At 40.8% G+C, this 19,912-nt stretch overlaps 2 non-coding genes across 2 annotated transcripts; one reads left to right on the top strand and one right to left on the bottom strand.

Annotated features, from left to right (window-relative positions):
* The first annotated feature begins 13,707 nt into the window (after positions 1 to 13,707).
* TRNAA-CGC (transfer RNA alanine (anticodon CGC)) lies at positions 13,708 to 13,779 on the top strand. Its single transcript has one exon. It is a non-coding gene; the product is annotated as a tRNA-Ala (tRNA).
* A 278-nt stretch (positions 13,780 to 14,057) lies between these two features.
* TRNAG-GCC (transfer RNA glycine (anticodon GCC)) lies at positions 14,058 to 14,128 on the bottom strand. The gene has a single exon. It is a non-coding gene; the product is annotated as a tRNA-Gly (tRNA).
* Positions 14,129 to 19,912: the final 5,784 nt, after the last annotated feature.

The following is a 19,912-nucleotide window of genomic DNA, read 5'->3' as shown; positions in this document are numbered from 1 at the left end:
CTCTCTAAATAAATAAAAATCTTAAAACACACACACATACAATAAAATAAAGCAAAAGTTCAAAATAGTAAGTAAAAAATAAGGAATCTCTCTCAAATTCCTCTCTGAATTATCCTACTTATGTACGCTGGGGATCTCATGTGTATAGCCTCCAAACTCTATGGCATCTATATTTCTGGTAACTGATCTATAAATTTTATTCAGCCAAATGCATTTATATATAATTAGCTAACATATATTATTTCTATGTGACAGGCATGGTTCTAAGTGCTTTGCATATATTTACTACTCAGTCTCCATTTAGCTTTTGTTATTCCTATTTAAAACTTGAGGTGCAGGGGTGCTCAGTGAGTTAAGTGCCTTCTGTGTGAGCCCAGCATCGGGCTCCGTGCTCAGCCGGGAGCCTGTTTCTCCCTCTCTCTCTGCTTCTTCCCCGCTTGTGCTCTCTCTCTCTCAAATAAAAAAGTAAAATCTTAAAAAAAAAAAAATTGAGGTGCAGAAACGATAATAATGTTCTCAAGTTTGCACAGGTAGGATGCAGAACTAAGATCCAGTCCCAGGCAATCTGATTCTAGCATCAAAGTGCTTAATCACACACAATTATACCTCTCTAAAATTCTTAATTTGATACACATATTGATGCAATCCTATAATTTTAAACAGAGTTTCCTGGGTGGAAGGGGGAAAGCAAAGAGAGAGCTGTTCAAAAATGTTAGGATCAAATGTTATACTGCTATGTTCATTAAAAACAATTTCTTTTCACTTCCCTCACATATAAAGAAATGTGTCCTCATCCAGATATATTAAATTGGGTGTTCCAGAAATGGATTTGAACTCAGAATCTTTGATGATTATAAAGTGACTTGAGAGAACCTAATCTAAACAAATTGATTTGAGTGAAACTCAAAGCTCAAATTAATGGTACAACCTAGAAATGCTCTCTGAAAGGCTAAATCTTGGATTTTTATGCTATGTGGAAGAGGAGTGGGTTCTGTTAATAGGACAGACTTCGTGCAACATATGTTAAGAAAGAATTTGGAAGCACTTAAAAAAACACAAGTTGGAAGCTCAATCTTGCAAAAAAAGGAAAAAAAAAACCTTAAAATATTTTGGAGCTTTTAGGAGAAAGTCAATATTAAAATTAGTACGAACATGAGAAAGTGCTTTATGAGTCGAGTGACTGTTGTTTTTCTAAATGTCAGCATGGAAACCCAAACAGAGAGGTGAGTTGGGTCCCTGGAAAGATTGACTGGGAAAACTGAGTGTTAAGTTTGTGACGCGGTTGATGGCAACCAAAAATTGTCAAGTGCATGATGACAAAGTATTTCCTGGAACTAGGGGCAACTTTAAGACTTATAAACAAGGTTGATGTTGTGGGGGCCTAGGCTTTAAACCTGGATGGGATCTATATGTGGCAATACTACCGGCGGTTTGAAAAATGTTCCCAGACAGAGGTCTCTGGAATTTGGAAACCATTCATAGTTGGTTTGAGCTGAGCTTTCTACTGAATTGACAATCTTTGTGTACAGCAGAGGGAAACAACCAACTTTAAAGCATAACTTGCTGTCTGGTTGTATCTCGACATCATGGAAAATAACCAAGTCTAAAACATAACTCTGCTTTCATTTTAATGTCGTAATTTTGAAAATATAATACTCAACTATTAACAGAGACTAGAACTTACTTCATTACAGCTTTTAGGGCTTCACCCTGAAAATCATATTTAATTGAGTTCTTACTGTTAATTCAAGATAATGTGCCATAAAGGTGTGACCACCTACTCTAAGGGAAGCAGATAAGTGTGTTCTAACTGAAAGTTACAAACCTCTGAACCTTAGTTTTTCATCTGTAAAAAGGAGCTATTGGTTTAAACCCTCTGAAAGAGTTTATGAGTTTTTTTGTTGTTGTTTTTGTCCTCATGATCAAACTTAGTTGTTGATATGACCTCCTTAGAGTGACTAGTAATTCCATTAGAAGGGAAGAGATTATATAATGCATATAATAATACATATAAACATTACAAATAAAATATTAGGTATTAATAGATAAAATAGATTATATATATATTTAATACTCTTAAGTGAGTATGATTCTCAAGAAATTTACCACACTGTACACTAAATAAGAAACCGTCTCTGTGAAAACTAGAAAAGCAGCTTACCTAGCTTTCCCAATATGCTTCTCCAAAACATTTTATTCCCCACAGAGTAAGAAAAGCACTTTGCGGGGCGCCTGGGTGGCTCAGTGGGTTAGGGCCTCTGCCTTCGGCTCAGGTCGTGATCCCAGGGTCCTGGGATCGAGCCCCACATCGGGCTCTCTGCTCAGCGGGGAGCCTGCCTCCCCCTCTCTCTCTGCCTGCCTCTCTGCCTACTTGTGATCTCTGTCTGTCAAATAAATAAATAAAATCTTTAAAAAAAAAAAAAAAAAGAAAAGCACTTTGCAAAATATCTCAAACATCAGCCTGAATAGGACTGTGACTCCTTCTAAAGCCCTGGGTGTTTCTGGTTCACACCTTACCATTTCTGTTACCATTTACAGAAACAATGAAGTGTTTTTGTTTAAAAGTCTATCCCCTCTAATTAAACAGAGGTGGAACTGAGTCAACAATGGAGTTCTGGAAGCTGACAAACTGAAAATGTCAATAAGCTTTTAGAGACATGCTCTGTCTAAAGATATTAGGAAGTTGCATTGATCCTGAATTCTTAAGAAGAGAAAAAGACTTATAGATCAGAAAGTAGGCCTTAAGAGGAGCTGGGGAACCTTCGCCTGATCATGATTCTTTTCCCTTACAAACTCTTTCTGATACATGGGCTGGGAAGAGAAGGCCAGGGCTTGCCAGATTTTCAGGGAGGTGGAAAATTCCACTCTCCTTTAGTTAGGCAGCATTTGCATTTTCTCTATAGTGTCCCCTAACTCTTTTGTAAAATAGGAGAAATATGGTTAGCAGAAATCCATCAGCTCTCAGAAAGCTGAGCAGTCTGGTGGAATGCAATGATTTTGTCTTTCAGCTATCTTGATACTTGGGATTGGGGGAGAGATTCTTTATACATTAGCCACAGAGCTGTCTCCATGTCCATGAAACTTTAACCTAACCCAACAGATCTCATTTTATGGTGACGGTTGCACAACTTTGCGAACATATAAAACCAATGAGTGGTGCCCTGGCAATAGGTGGATATATGATATGGGAATTACAGCTCAACAAATAAAACAAATTTAAAAAATGTGGTGTGTGTAGCATCAGCTCAGATATAGGCTCTTGAGGTTCAGCCCAAAGGGCAGAATCTTTAGATGCTGAGTCCAGGCAGCTGTCATTTAAACAAACATTTCAGGTGACTCCAGTGAGATGATACAAGGTCGACCCTTTTTTAAGGAAATCTCAGAGATGATGTACTTTGGTAACTAACCTAAACAAGAAAAGAAATCCCACCAAAGTTCAGAATAACCAATTATCAATAAAAAAGTAACCTTCCTTCAGAAATCACAAATTTGACCCAAACCTTAATTTCCCTCTTTCAATGAGAATATTATTAGTATTGTTGGAACCATGATAAATTTTTACCAGAGCTCGGTCCCATGTCCCCTCAGATAATTTTTATGAACATTTAACAGGCCACAAAGGAATTTCCTGTATGCTTTCTTACTTAATCCTCTCAAAGATCCCACTGAGTTGTGGGAGCTGTGAACATCACCCATCTTCTACAGATGGATAAGTGGATATTCAGGGAGGTTAAATGTCTTGCCCCAAACACCTGATAACTGATCAAGCTTCTTGGATATTGTGTTTTCTGACTCCTACTTAAGCTCTCTTTTCACTATAAAAATCTGTCTTAAAAAATGCTTCTTCAGCATGTACGAGCATGGCCTGCCTCTAACCTTTAGAAGCTAATATTTGAGCACATTTATGAAGTTGCTATTGTTAATGATGCTTTAAAAAATGTACATCTTTTTTCTATCTGAAGCACAAAATGAAATGCACAATTTATCACATTTCCCCCCAATTCTTTGTCAATTTTGTCTAAAAACTGGAATAATGTATATCAGCTGTGAGTAGCATATGTGAGTGTGTGTGTCTGTGTGTGTGGAGAGAGAGAGAGAGGAGACATATATCGTATCTCCATGTGTTTGTGGAGAGAAGGATGGAACATTATTTTAATGTGAAAGTACAAAATAGGATCATTTATTAATTTGTATATAAACTGTTAAGAGAAACTAACATGTATTGGATAATTACTATGCTATAAATCTACTTCCCTCCTGTCACCAACCCACCCACCTCCTCGTTCCTTAAAGACATGCTTCTGGCTCACTGCATGCTTCACCCAGACCCCACTGTTTCCCTGAGGTGAATTAATGTCCCTGTGAATATCTAAAACCTCTCAATTCTTTGATCATATCTGTATTAAACTTCACCTCCACTCCATTTTAAGTATTCACTCCCAGGGCAATGTCATCACCCTCTGAAATATTTGAAATATTTATTTCCCAGATACCACTGACCACAGCCCTCTCACTTTGACATCAAGGAATTCTGCAAGCATCTGGTCAACCCATTCTTTTTTTTTTTTTTTTTAGAATTTTTCTTTATTTATCTGACAGAGATCACAAGTAGGCAGAGTGGCAGGCAGAGAGAGAGGAGGAATCAGGCTCCCTGCAGCGCAGAGAGCCCGATGTGGGGCTCGATCCCAGGACCCTGGGATCATGACCTGAGCCGAAGGCAGAGGCTTAACCCACTGAGCCACTCAGGTGCCCCTGGTCAACCCATTCTTCTCTTTACTTCCTTTCAGGAAAACCTGAGATTTTATGTTTATTTCTTCAGTCCTACCCTTATCAATTCCCATACTTCCTGGCTCCACTGTCCTTTTGTCAAAAATTCCTAATGGAACCTCTCCTCAGGCAATCTGGCATTCCCCTTTCTCTGGGCCTGCCGAAGACGAGCAGCTCTCCACAGTCCTCTCTCCAACTTCATTTTGGTCTCAGTGCTGCCTGGAATCCTTCCAGCTCCTCTAGAGTTTTCCCATTTTCATCAAAACTTTAAAGATAATATCTTGGCCCTGAGACCAAGGAGATGAACCTTCTTCTTCACAGAGAAAATTGAAGCATTTTTCATGGGAATGTCAACTTACTGTCTCTAAATCTATCACATTAACTATATCCCAGACTCCATCCTTCCCTGGAATCTTCTTCTATCTTAAAAACAAAACAAAAAGGGCTTTAATATCCCTAGGTGTTCTTCAATATACCATTTTTTTATTTAGTTGCTCAAATCAGAAGTTTTGGAATCATTTATTCCTCCCTTTTCCTTATCCTCTATATCCAACTGACATGCAAGTCCTACCTCAGTATCTCTTTGTTTATTCAATTTTATCCATTTCCCATGCAAGTGCTCTAAATCAGTTTGTCCAATAGAAATATAATGAGTCCAGTGTGTACAATTTTCAATTTTCTAGTACCCACAAGAGTAAAAAGAAACAAAGAAATTAATTTTAATAATGTATTTCATTTAAATCCAATATATTAAAAATATTATCATTTCAACATGTAGTCATGATAAAAACGATTACTGAGATATTTTACCTTCTCACTTTAGATTAGCCACATTTCAGTAGACATATATTGCTAATGGCCACCATATTAGACATTGAAGCACTTGATCATCCTCTCTTGCCTGAGTTTGTAATTTCTTTGCTGATGTCAGGAGGAAGCTTCCAGTGGTTTTCTTGCTTCTTATTGGGGCCCCTGCCCCTATGTTCTATATACTACAGCCAGAATAATTTTTCTAAAAATAAAATCTCATATTGTTTTCCTGTGTAGAACTCTGCATGGTTTCCACAGATCTCTGAGGGTTTGTGAAATTTACAAGGCCCTTGCCTATTTTCCATCTTCAGCTCTTCCTTTTCATGCTCTACAGTACAGCATGTACCCTCCCCACAAAATTTAAGTTTTGTTCCTCAAAGCCATTATGATCTTCTTGACTTCTAGGCTATTGCATATTCTGTTTCTTTTGATTAGAATGCTCTTCATCCTTCTATCCCTACTTATCTCCAATAGGCTAACTGCTACTCATACTTCATGCCTCCCCAAAAACCTTCCTTCATCTCCTAGAACTGGGTGAAGGCTTCTTTCTGTGTGTTCATACGAAACTTGTAGTTTCTTCCACCATATCCTTTATTACACTATTGATACTTTATATTTGGTGGCCTCCTCCCTTGACCCAAAGTACAGTCAGAACAGTAACTTTGTCACTTTTTTATCCTTAACTTTGAACACAGTTGTAGTATATGGTTGGTGATCAGTATAATTGCTTTGAATAAAAGATTGAGTAAATGAATAGGTGTAATGTTCTTTAGTATCAGAAAAGAAAAAGGAGAGCCTTTCCTATTTGTAAATTCTCCTATGATTTAAGTACTTGTGTCTCATGTCCTTTCTTTTTTTAAAGATTTTTCTTTGTCAGAGAGAGACAGAGAGAGCGAGCACACAAGCAGGGGAAGCAGCAGGCAGAGGGAGAAGCAGGCTCCCCACCGGACAAGGAGCCCGATGTGGGACTCTACCCCAAGACTCTGGGATCACGACGTGAGTGAAAGGCAGCTGCTTAACTGACTGAGCCACCCAGGCGTCCCTCTATAATTTCCAGATGAATTTGCTTCAGAAAAAATAGTTTATTTAAGGTTGGTATTAAAGGATAAAGAGCATGAAACAGCTCTTTTGCTAGAAGACAGGGAAACTTTCCACAGAGAGAAACTGTGAATTACACAGCATTTATTAAAAGAATTAACATTCAGTTTTGTAGTGAAGTAACTGTTATTAATGTCAACCAATGACTTCCATGTCACTAAATCTAATGGACACTTTTAAAAAAGATTTTATTTATTATTTTATATGTTTGAGAGAGAGAGTACACAAGCAGGGGGAGTGGTAGGCAGAGGAAGAAGCAGGGTCCCTGCTGAGTAAAGAGCCTAATGCTGGACTCAGTTCCAGGACCCTGGGATCATGACTTGAGCTGAAGGCAAACACCTAACCAACTAAGACACCCAGGCGTCCCTCTAATGGACATTTTAAATCTTAGATAGAATACCTGATTTCACGGGGGATGGTATTTTAAATATTTAAGTATTTGAAATTCCCTTTCAAAACATTCTTTTCCCAGTGGGATCCCTAAGACCTTATTCCTCTGCTTTTCCTCCTGTCTCCCTGGTTATTCCTTTTCATTTTCCTTTCTCAGTCTTTACATATTAGAATACCTGAAAGTAGATCTTCAGTACCCTTTGTCTCATTCTGTGCTCTAATTAGTCCCATCCAGTCTCTGACTTTATTTTCTCTATACCGGTGTTTCTTAAGTATGTATTTCAATGCCAAACCTGTCATCTCCAAATCCAGCATCTAAATATCTGCTCAGGGTCTGTCTTTGGAGAGATGACTGTACCTCAAATTGAACAAAATAAAGATAGAATTAATGACCACCTATAAAGCTTGCTCTCCTTCCAATGTATTCTCTTTTATTGAATGACACTATCATGCACATAATTGTTTAAATCAGAGCACCTCCTTCTCTCCAGTATATATACATATATATGTGTATATATATAGTTTTTCTCGCAGAGCTATGGAGTTTTTCCTGGGGGTCCACATAATATTTCTCTAAATGCTGTTAAGGGTAGAGGCATTCTTATTATCCTTTTTGCCTTTTTTGTACATCAGGCAAGAACTTTCAGTTTCCCAAGTGAGGATAAGGGCAATGCCGTAGTTGGCATCTGCATTGTTACTCAAGAGGGGCAAGAAATATGAGTATTTTTGATACCTGTTAACATTTTAACCTGTTCCTCCCTTCTTAAGGAGTTGATAACATAATAACAAAAGTTTGGAATTGGAAAGGAGCAGCATGAAGTACGATCTTTGGGAGCTAAATGTCTCAATCCAGAGAGAAAGTTATGGCTTTTCTTAGTTGGCTCTAATCCTTTAAGTATGGTTAAGATACAGAGGACCTACTAAGAAAGAGTATCTCATTTTGGTGTGATTGCCTTTATATCCCTTTCCCTTTTGATCATAAATAAGCAGGAAAGTTCTATGTCCTTTCTATGCCTAGAATTAATGAAAAAGATAATTGCTAGCCACCATTCCACTTGTCTAATCCTGAGCTTATTGTCAGGGCCAGGAAACCCCAGCCTAGTGTTAGAGGTTGGCAATACTGCTTTTCATCAAAGACTTAGGGGCCACATAAGTCTATATCCTTACCTATGTTTTAGAAAGAACCATTATTTCTATTAATTAGAATTTAAGTTCTATTCTGAGAAAGAGAGACTACAAATAAAGTGGCTTAAACATGAAGAAAGCTTATGCCTCTCTTACAGAAGTCTAGATTCTCTCTGCAGAGAGCACAAAGGGACTAGACAGCTGTTTGGGACCCAAGCTGCTCTACCCAGGTATGGACATGAAACGTCATGTTTGACCACAAGCCCCCACTTTGAAGCAGGTGACATTGATCTCTGGCTGTGCTTATACCTTCCCTTCCACATTCTTGCTTCAGCTCTTGGCACTCTGGCCAGTAGGGAAAGGAAAAAACTTTCCCTTTTCTCCAACCCTCACTTAGCTAGATTGAGGATTTAGTCATGAGAGTAAGTTCTACCAATAGGATTGGAGGGGAAATGGTGTTTGTTTACACCTTCTGGCACGTGTCCTAAGAGGAGGAAGATGTGCCTGTTCCTTCACCTACTGCCCAGGAGGGTAGGGAATATCATTGCTTCTGGTGTTCATATGTCCAGCTAGAAGCCAGAAGATTTATTATAGGAAGGAGAACAGCAGTCTGTGGCACATGCATAGAAGACATTTATTCAGCCTAGGAATACAGACTGAAGGGTGAGATAAGCTTGGTTTGACTTCTGCTTTCAACATCTGTACCTATGTGAACATGGGCAAATTAAATTGTTCCTGTTTCTTCCTTCAATGCTCCACGCAAAACTCCTTTATAGCATTCATCAGTTGTATGGCAATGTTTATTTGTGTTTGCCTGTGCTTAGTTTAGTTCCCAGCACGTAGCTTGTGCTCCCTGTTCTTGTTAACAGTTACTAGAGACAGTAGACACCCTACAGATGTGACAACTATTTGCTTCTTTCCTTCTATATACACAATTTTCCCTCTTTCGGGTACCACCTTTTCCCTTTCGAGATGAGTTATGCAGTCTGCAGTGTAATATCCCTCTGGCACATTCATCCCATTCCACTGTTAACACATTCCGTTCCCTTATGGACCTCCCCTTTTTAAAACTGTATTGAGGCATAATTTACATATCATAAAATTCACACATTTTAACTGTACAATTACCTAATTTTGGTAATTTTACTCAGCTGTGTGATGATCATAATCCAATTTTAGAATCTTTTAGAATATCTCCATTACCCTAGTAGAGTCCTTTACACCTCTTTACCCTTAGACACCATTTTTTAAAAGTTACCCACTTGAGTTTATAAGCCAGCATGTGTTATATGCCTATTGAGAATTTAGTGACTGCTACTGCTTTGGAGAATTCATATAGAATAATATACAATACCTATCTCTTTTGCTAGTTGTCAAAATAAGACCTCTGAGAACACCATAAGAAAATATATCCTATTTCCAGCTTTTGTGAATAGGCCAGTACTATAAGACTACAAACCCAATTATGAATAGATCATCTGAATTTGGAAAATCTCTCAGACCCCACATAGATATTTTTTTCTCCTTCCAGGCTTAAAACACCCTTTCTTAAACTGACTGACCATTGATAGTTTCCAGAAGTATGGGCTTTTTCTAACATCTCTTCTCTAAATGTCATCTTAAATATGTACCTCCTTCTGTTTCCATCTACTTGTAACCAGAATCTAAATTATAGAATTTGCATCTTTCTAAGTAGGCTCTAACTTACTGTTCAATAAATACTTCTAATTCCAAATGCAAATTATGATCACTAGAATTTTTCACTTTGGGATACTTATTGAAAAAAGTTTATTAACTTTCTCTGAATTAAATGTAACCAGTAGCTTTTTTGGCCCTCAGGTTGTTATTAATGATAATTAACTCTGGTAATGAAGAATTACTAATAGTTATGATCCTGAGGAGTAACATAATATATTTCAAAGCACGGCCTATTCCTTTAGGTTTTGAGTAAAGCAATCCGATCTTTTTTTCATCCGGGAAAACCCAAGCACTGGGTATTCCCAGGTGCCAAGTGCAGATTATTCTCCACCCCTTTCCTATTCCCCTCTGGAGCTTTTCTAATGGCTAGCAAAGCAGCAGAAACACCTCACGAAGAGGAGATTGGATATATGAGGTTAAGAAATGCTTGTTTTTAGCACTTGAACACCTGCTTTCACCAGTTTTATTTTAGATGAAGGAAAATAGGGAAGAAAAGTTGGAATGAGTCAGCTTCTTTTCATCCTCTGGCAATGCCAATTTCCAAGTGTGGGGGGCTCTGGAGTCCTCTGCTTCAGACCTATGATGGGCTTGGCTGCTCATACGGCAGGGTGGAGAACCTGAGAAAGGGTGCCCCTGATGCTGTGGTCCTCTGCTTTAGCTGCATATAGGGCCACCTGGGAAGCCTTGTAAAAATCTCACGCCAAGAATGGGTCAGAATTGTTAAATCAGTATATTTGAAAATGGGATTCAAGCATCAGAATTTTTTTTTTCCTAAAGCTTGCCAAGTACTTCCAATATGCAGCCAAGGTCAAGAATCACTGGGCTAATAATAGACCTCCCTTGTTTTTTTTCCTCCAGTTTTATTGAGATATAATCGATATATAACATTATATTCATTTAAGGCATACAACATGGTGATTTGGTATACATATATATGGCAAAGTGATTAAAAGAGTAGGTTTAGGGCGCCTGGGTGGCTCAGTGGGTTAAGCCACTGCCTTCGGCTCAGGTCATGATCTCAGGGTCTTGGGATCAAGTCCCGCATCGGGCTTTCTGCTCAGCAGGGAGTCTGCTTCCCCCTCTCTCTCTGCCTGCCTCTCTGCCTACTTGTAATCTCTCTCTGTCAAACAAATAAATAAAATCTTTAAAAAAAAAAAGAGTAGGTTTAGTTAAATACTATCACTGGACACCTCTTGTTGACATGTGAATAGTTCTAAAGCAGCAGCCCCCAGGTTTGGCTGCATGTCGGAATCATCTGAGATTTTAAAAAGACACTAATGCTTGGGCCCACTACTTGAGAGTCTAATTTAATTGGCTTGGGGTTGGGCTCTAGCAAGCATTAGCATTTGTCAAAGGCTCTGCCAGTAATTCTAATGTGCAGTCAGGAGTAAGAACTGCTGCTTGGACTGGAAATAAACATCTTAGCTCATAGTCAGCTCTGAAGGAAACGTGCTCTGTACCTGCTAGCCAGAGTGCCAAGAGCTGAAGCAAGAATATGAAGGGAAGGTGTAAGCACAGCCAGGGATCAATATCACCTGCTTCAAAGTGGGGGCTTGTGGTCAATCATTGCGTTTGATGTGGGGGGGGGCAGAGAAAGAGGGAGACTGAGAAGGAGAAATTTGTCTCCAATCAAGAGAAATGGGAGGGTAGAAGATAGAACTGTGTTTTTTAATACTCTATAATTTTGGACATTTTGGCTAGCCTCCCTTCTTCTGTGAACAAAGTTGACGCAGTTTTATTTGCAAAAAGTATAGATGTGATCCCAGTTTTCCTGAAAAGTCGCCCTAATCCAAAAGTGTGCCTCCTAGTCACCCTTTCCACCAACCACAGTGGCTGAACAAGCCCAGGGAGTTGAAGCCTTTCTTTTGGGTTAAGCCAAGCCAGTAAATCAACGTGATATCCTCTGTTGGCTTTAGAGCTTCATTTTCTTTATCAAATGCACTTGGTTAGGCCTTGGAATGAAGGAATAGGAGTGGGCATTTATGAAGAGACTTCTCTGGGCTTAGCTCTGAGATCTCACAATTGCCTGAGAAAGAAGGGAGTTATCCCAGAAAGGGAGTTTCCTGAGGTGATGGAGAAATAAGCCCGAACTTGAGGGAAGGGTACCAAAGAGGATGGCAACGTGAGGTCACTAGAGGCCAATGTACTTCTTTTACAATTAACTAAATGCTACCGTTGTAATTTGCCCTGGTGAAAACCTTGGGGGTGGAGAAATGGTTTTATCCCTGTTTCCCAATTCAGAGTCAACTGAACATGTTCATCTTCTAGTACCTCAGGATGGAATCTAGGGGTTCGTTTAGAAATGTTCTAGCTTGGAGCAGAACTCCTAATGGCTGTCCACTGACGTGGTTTGTTTTTGTGTTTTTTTGTGGGTTTTTCCTTTTTTTTTTTTTTTTTTTTGGACATTCTGTATTATTGTATTAGATCAGCATGTGGCTTGTTCTAGTTAAAAACAAAATCTGATTATGAGCCATTATTTGTTTAAATTACTGTAAGCAAACACAGTAACTTATTTATTTTTAATCCAAGAGTGGATTATGAAGCTTGTGGGTTACTCAGAATTATTTTGCAACTTCTGCTCTCTGCTCTGCTTTTTTGGCCTGCTGACCATTTCATTTACAAGAGGTCCTTTACTGCAACTGAAGTGAGTAGAAATTCTAGGCCCTCCCTGTGCTACCTAACCTGTTGGGGTCTGCCGTACCGGTCCGGTCGACTGGACATGAGAGCGACCCAGCTCCCCAGACACTAGATCTCTCCCCCCGCTTCCATCAGGGGCCGGAGGCTTCTACACTGAGGCTTCGCTTGCCTGGGGGTGGTGTCAGTTTAAACCGCACCGGGAAGGGTCAAACACACATCATCCCCCTAGAATGCAAGTATTATGTAGCCCAAACAACTGCAGAGAAGCAATTTCCGAGGCAACAGGACTCCGGATACGTTTCTTCATTCGGGGCTGGGGGCGCGATTAGTTGTTAGGGAGGGTTCAGAGGACATTAAAGGAGGTGTTCAGTGACTTACTTTACTGTCTTAACATATCCATCAGTCAGAGGTGTCCAAGGTGTAAATATCAGAGAGAAAAATCCGTCCTGAGCAGGTTCCCCGCCCAACTTTATCATCCTTTATAGATAATTAAGCAACAGAGAGGGGGGCGGTGTCATGTTTTGTTTGGTCCCCACGGAGAAGAGCGTGTTGCAGAATCGTTCACACCTCCCGGAGGTGGCCGTACGAACTCCCGCAGACCCCGGCTCGCGGGGACCTGGCCTGAACAGGTCGATTACCTGGGATGCGAGTTTATTGCGGGGCGGGGTTGGAGGGACAGGTAAACCAGGTTTCCGAGTGCGCACAGAAGGTCCCCAGCCTCTACTTCGGGAGCAGGTCTCCGCCAGCACCGGGGCGACGCTCCCCGCGCGGGGCCGCGGGCGCGTTGGGCGGTGGGTCGCGACCGCCAGTCCGGGGGGAACGCGGGTGGCGCCCTCGCCACCCCCGCGCCTGCGCCGTAAAGCGGCGGCGGCGCCCAGCCCTGGGGCACTCTCCGGGCGACGGTCCCGCCTCCTCGCGGGGCTGGGCGCCCCCCCCCCCACCCCCGCCTCCCGCTGCGAGCTCCCGGCCCCGGCGGGCGTGCTGGGGAGCGCGTCCCGCCGGCGTCCCAGACGGCGGGCGGCATGGGGTCCCGAAGCACCAAGGAAGCAGCCTGAGACGAGAGTCGAAGGGTAGGAACGTGCGCGGAGGCGCGCACCGAAACAGACGCCTGAAACCTCACTGGTCTGACCAGCGCTAAAGGGACCGAATGAATCCCTTTACCAGAAAAGGGTTCCTCGGCTGGGGGATGTAGCTCAGTGGTAGAGCGCGCGCTTCGCATGTGTGAGGTCCCGGGTTCAATCCCCGGCATCTCCAAACAGCCAAGATTACTTTTCTTTTCCTCTTCTAGAACGCTAGCATGCATACGTTTTGCTTACATATTCAAGGGCTCTCGGAAACAGTCTTAAAGTGAGGCTAAGCTCAGAGAAACAACCTTTCTTCTTGTAAGTAAAAGTGAAACCGGAAATTACCCTCGGTACTTCATTCTTCATGTGCATAAAATCAACTTTTGGATATCGTTACTTAACTTGCTTGGGGAACCTAACACACATGGGTGGAAAGTAAAGGAAAAAGAAGGAAAAAGGTAACGCTGTTGCATTGGCCGGGAATCGAACCCGGGCCTCCCGCGTGGCAGGCGAGAATTCTACCACTGAACCACCAATGCTCACGGGAGAAGTTTCTTTCCACATTTTAATAGAAGAGATATTTCCGCGTGTGTAATGATTCCCCTTGTAATTATATGTTTTTGTATTTGATATTAAAGAAAGCAATGATATTTGTAATTATAATAAAATATTGGGAAAACATTTACAAAAAAATCCTATTATATTAACTTCTGTTGAACTTATGAAGTGATTGTTCTGAAGCTGACCTTGGTGAGGCAGGCAAATGAAAATCTTGTTATGTATGTACAGGATTACACAATTACCTGGCTATATGTAGACATTTAGAAAACTTACATCAGCCCCTCCCTAATTATCTTTTAGCTATTGGGATAAATACATGATGATCTTTGTCAAGAACAGGAGATAAGGATGAGGGAGCTGTGACAGGAACTGGGACCCTGATCCAAATTATAAAGGTAAATTAGAACTATGTGATCTGAACAGGGAAAGTTGAAGCATTTGTGATTCTAGCCAAATGACCTAAATTCTCTAAACTGCCTCTTCCTTCATTGTGAATAACTTGATCATGGGACCTCTTTCAACTCTAATAGTATGAATCTGAACCTTTATTCTTAGTGCCCACAGAAAGTAAAACTGCAAACCCTGCAGCAAAGATATATGAGGGAGAGAAACTAAAGTGAAGGAAAGGCATTTATGGAAATGAAGGTAAATACAAGATAGAAGTTTCTGAATTTAGACATCATTGGTCCTTTATCTGTGAGGGGGAAAATTCCCAACAATTTGAAGGATCTTTGATAGCTAAGGAAGATTTGGGGGTTGTGGGGGGAAGGGGATATGAGAAAATAATAGTAAACATGGTAGCAGTGAATATATGCTTGGCTATGTAAGGGCATTACACATGGATTTGAACCCAGCGAGGTAGGTATTATAATTACCTCCCCTTAACAATTGAGGGAATTGAGGCTCTTAGAGGCAATACTGGAGCACATGTAGTATCAAGCAATCTTTGGTGCTCAGTCACAGCCCTGTTGCACCAGAAATACTACATCAGCTCAGGACACTATATATGAAAAATAGTAGAGTGGAGTTAGAAAAAATCATAAAAGGCTAAAAAATAATGTAAAAACTTCTACATTAAGATTTATTTTTAAGGCCTTTTAAGTGTGTGGATACAGGGCAAAATTTGAAGACAAATACATTATGAAATTATTAAGGCATAAAAGATATGAAGGGATTAGGGAATCAGTAAATTGAAGCTGCAATCCTAAGTAACCTGTGGAAGAACAAGGTCAAAGCATTTTACCTCTCAGAGCCTCAGTTCTCTAAATGAGAGAACTGAAGAGAGATGTGGTTTTCAAATTACATTCTGAAGGGCTTTAACTTCCCAGAAGAGCCTCAGGGCCATTGGCTGGTGGGGCCCCACCTTTTTTGCCCAGGCCCCTCACTCCCACCAGGCCATTTTTAAACTCTCCTATTTATTTGCATTTGAATTACAAGTCTGAAATCAAAACAAAACAAAACAAAACAAACAAACCCAACCAAACAAACAACAATAAGAACAAAAAAACCTTTGAAAAGCCCTGAACTAAATGACCTAAGTTGCTTCAAACTCCAAAATGTTGTGATTCAAAATTTAAAAAGTCTAAATTCCCTCAGCACAAGAAACACTACCAAAAGTTTAAACAGATAGAAGGGATCAAATAAGAAGTAGGGCCTAATGGCAAACAATTTTAATGGCCTATCTACATTTTTTCTTACTGAAAAGTCTACGAGTCTACCTAGCGCCAGGACTACATGTGGGGCACTAAGCCAGTTAGTTATCCCTTTATCGTTTCCAAAGATTGGTCTAGGATGGGTTTGTGACACTTCCGGCCAAAGACAGGGAAGCATGGACAGCTCGGGGCTTCTGAGAAAGATAGTATGGAAGGTCTCTTTTGCCATTTTTTCCCTGCTGGTAACATTGCCATATGATTTGTAATGCTTGGAGCTGCCCAACCATTTTATGACATGTAGAGAGACTGAAGATGATTCAAAAGAAAGATAGAGACACTGTACCATCTTGGGATTTTCTCCATCCAGACTTTTGGTTAGGTAAGACCATTAAAGATCCTTGTTGTTTAAGCCCCTTTAAGTTGGGCAATTTGTTATACACAGCCAAAAGCATTCCAGGTATGTGTCTGGGTCTGTTTAGTAGTTCACTTATTTCTGATAGAAGTCTGGTGCATCTTCTGTTCTGTAGAGAATTGATACCTTGAGATTTGAGTGAGGTTAACTTTCTCCTTCATCTCTATTTCTCTGTCACAGTGGTGGATATGTGAAACAGATCTAGCCAAATATTTTCCCTTTTCACTGTGTTTAATTTGGAGATGGACATGTGGCTGTACGTGAGACAACTTTCCAAGAACTTACCAGAACTTTCTTATCAGAGCTACAAGCAAAGACTATCTTTCTGCTCAGGTGTTCAAATGGGTGAAGTATAGAGCTAGATTTCCTGCTACCTTGCTCGTCCAAGAAATAGAGCGAGATACACATCCCCAATATGACACCGAGTCCCTAGAAGCAACCATACCTAGTTAGAACAAATTCTGGGCTTTGTGTTTATGTGAGTCCGTAAGTTGTCCTTAGAAAATAAGTTGTCTTTTTCTATGTAGTTTGAGTAGTATTATATTTATATTGCTCACATCTAAACAAAAAAAAAAATTGAGAAATAATTTTACCCCAAACAATAAATTTAGAGAACTCATTATCCATAAATGTAATATAACCTGAAAGTTTAAGAAAATTTAAAGAAATGAATCTGTGGTAGAATTACAAGAAGACAATAAAAACCATGAAAAAGTTTGTAGGAAGTATCCCTTGTTTGTTGGAATAAGGATACTTTGTAGCCGGGAAAGCCACTGAAAATTTTTTGAGCAGCACAAGAAACAATGTATTTGACCGGATCATCTGGCAACAATGTGCCTGAGAAGTAGGGGTGGGAGAGATTGAAAGTCGGGAAATGCACTCAGAAGGTGCTTACAAATGGGAGTGGAGATGCACCAAGGTCCTGAACCAGGTGGAAGGCTCTAGCATGAAGTTCATGGCAAGGCAGAAGGAAGGGGGAAAGGAATCTAGCTTAAGTGACTGGGAAAATAATAGTATCGGGTAGGAAAGTCAGGAAGAAAAATGACTGGAAGGAAAAGGGTGGAGTCAAGTGTTCACTTTGGGCAACATAGACTCTGAGGTAAGTAGCAGGAGATGCCTCCTGGACATCTAGATCTAGAGAAAGCCAAGGCTACTGAAGTGGAGTTGGGAGCGGATAGCACAGCCATGAAAGATTAAGTATCTAGAAGTGGAGGAAATCACAGACAGAGGACAGCTGAGGGCAGACCCCTGAGAAGTGGTAAGAGTTGGGAGTCAAAGGTAGAGAAACAGGGGAGTGGGTTGTCATGGAATCTGTGGAAATCTTCTTCAGGCAAGCAGAACTTCCTCTCGTTAAGGCTGAGTAACACATCCTGACGAACACATGCGTTGTTGTGTTTCAGAGCTATGCTGTGTACTAAACCTGTTTCACATCAGAGGTGCTGTGGAGGGAGTGATTTCATTGCTGGTCCGGCCAAGCGTGGAACAATCACAAGACGGCCAACGGTGTCTTCTGGGTGGCATACGCCAGCACTTTCCCTAGTCTGCTGAGCATCCGTGCTCTGATGAGTGGCCCCTCCTGGGGCTGGCAGAGAGGAGGAAATGGGGAGTGCCGTGGAATGTTACACAATCATTTCTCTTAGGAAACCTGTCATTGTGACAGCCCAGTGGGGCAAGCGGGGACTTGTAATATGCATCATAGCACCTTGGAACAGTTGCTCAGGGCACCCTAGTCCCTGGTTGGCTTTGGCTCACCATGGAGATATGGCCTCGCTTATATCATCTGAAGAAAACAAGCCATTAAGAAAGAGAAACAGTTCATAGAATACATAACCACCAAAGCAATGCTTTTTTATCTTTTTTATTTTTTTATTTTTTTAACTTGTGAGCGATTGTATTGATTTAATACACACAGCTTATTTCTGTCCCAGGTTACAAACTAGCCCTGGGGAAATGGTGGAACCAGTCATTTGGATTGCCCTTTACTGGCTGGGAATTAAATCATTACTTATTCCATTTTAGAATCACAAGTAGTACCCCAAGGCCTACTTTCCTAAGGATTAAAATCAAGGCATGGAAATGAAGAATCCAGGTGTAATTCTCAGATGCATGCAGATGTTGAGAATGCAGCAATATTTCCTGGAAAGCTGTCACTGCAAATGCAGCCTGCTCAGGATGTGCTCCTCCCTACTCCTCCAGCATATCCAATGAGTCCACGAATCTGAGTTTCCCCTTTTAAAACAGCATCAAATCTCGCTCTTCCTCCTCAGGCCCATCCCTTGGGCCTGGCGCTGATCCTTATCAGCTCACTTCCTGGGTTACCTGGGAAACCTCTGCTTTCTGTTGCCATTGCCCCTAGTTGAACCCCCCTCCCTCGCCTACTCCTTCCCTTCCTCCCTTCCTTCCCTTTCTCATTTCCTTAATTTTGGAAAAGTCAGTCGTTCCTTTATTGCCAGTTCAAGATTGAATTAGTGTCAAATTCTTACAGCATCTTCAGGGTAGAGGATATGTGGGTCTCGATATTCCCTCATTTCTGCTGCAGCATTTATTCAAATACTCTTGAGCTGGGCCACTTGGACACCTGCCACCTAATGGCAGAAATGGCCTTCTCCTCCCTTCTGTCTTATTCCTCTCAAGTCATTTGATCTTTTAAAAGAGACATACATTTTTTCATAAGGAGCCCATGCGTATGGTGCAAAATTCAAAAAAAGTATTAGACGATGCACTAAAAAGCTTGTCTTCATCCGACCTTCCGCCGGTTACCCTCATTTCCTGGGATCTGTTTATTAGAGGCCACCCACTGCCATCACTTTCTTGCATTTTCATCCACAGATACCATATGTAGATACAAATATTGCATACGGCTTTTATGCACAAGTGGTCGACACCATACATACCGCTGTGCTATTGCCTTTTCTTTCTCTCTCTTTTTTAAAAAGATAGATATCAGAAATTGTTTCTTCTATCCAAGTGGAGTTACCTCTTTCTTTTTAATGGTTCTATGTTCATATCCAACTGCCCTTTACTGATTAGTAATTAAAACATTATTTATTCCATCTCACAATCACAAATAGTGCCCGAAGGCCAAGTTCCCTAAAGATTTAGAATCAAGGCAAGGGAAGTGAAGAATCCAGCTCAAAGACTAAGATGTAGGAACACGCTGAAAATGTGCGTTGCATGAAGGTCCTGTCCTTACCTTAACCAGTTCCTAAGCTGAGGACATTTATTCTGCTTCTGATGTTTGGTAGTAGAAACAACAGTGCAGTGAAAATCTTTGAACAAATGCTATTTGGTTCACTTATTAAATATCTGCTGGATAATTTCCTAGAAGTGCAACTGTTATGTCAAAGGGTGGGAGCATTTTAAATATTGATACAAAATTTGAGAGGCGGGGTGGGGAGTCATGGGGGGGGGGGGAGTGAAACAAGATGGGACCAGGAAGGGAGACAAACCATAAGAGATTCTTAATCTCGGGAAACAAACTGAGGGTTGCTGGGGAGTGGGGGAGGTAGGGATAGGGTGGTTGGGTGATGGACATCACGGAGGGTATGTGCTACAATGAGTGCTGTGAATTGTGTAAGACTGATGATTTACAGACCTGTACCCCTGAAACAAATAATATATTGTATGTTAATATAATTTAAAAATTTGATATATATTGTGGCATTATTCCTAAGAAAGATGTATATTTTTTAAACATT

The sequence above is a fragment of the Mustela lutreola genome, chromosome 3, assembly GCF_030435805.1.
Source record: "Mustela lutreola isolate mMusLut2 chromosome 3, mMusLut2.pri, whole genome shotgun sequence".
NCBI lineage: Eukaryota > Metazoa > Chordata > Mammalia > Carnivora > Mustelidae > Mustela > Mustela lutreola.
The sequence above is the reverse complement of the archived record's forward strand: the minus strand, read 5'-3'. Positions and strand labels throughout refer to the sequence as shown.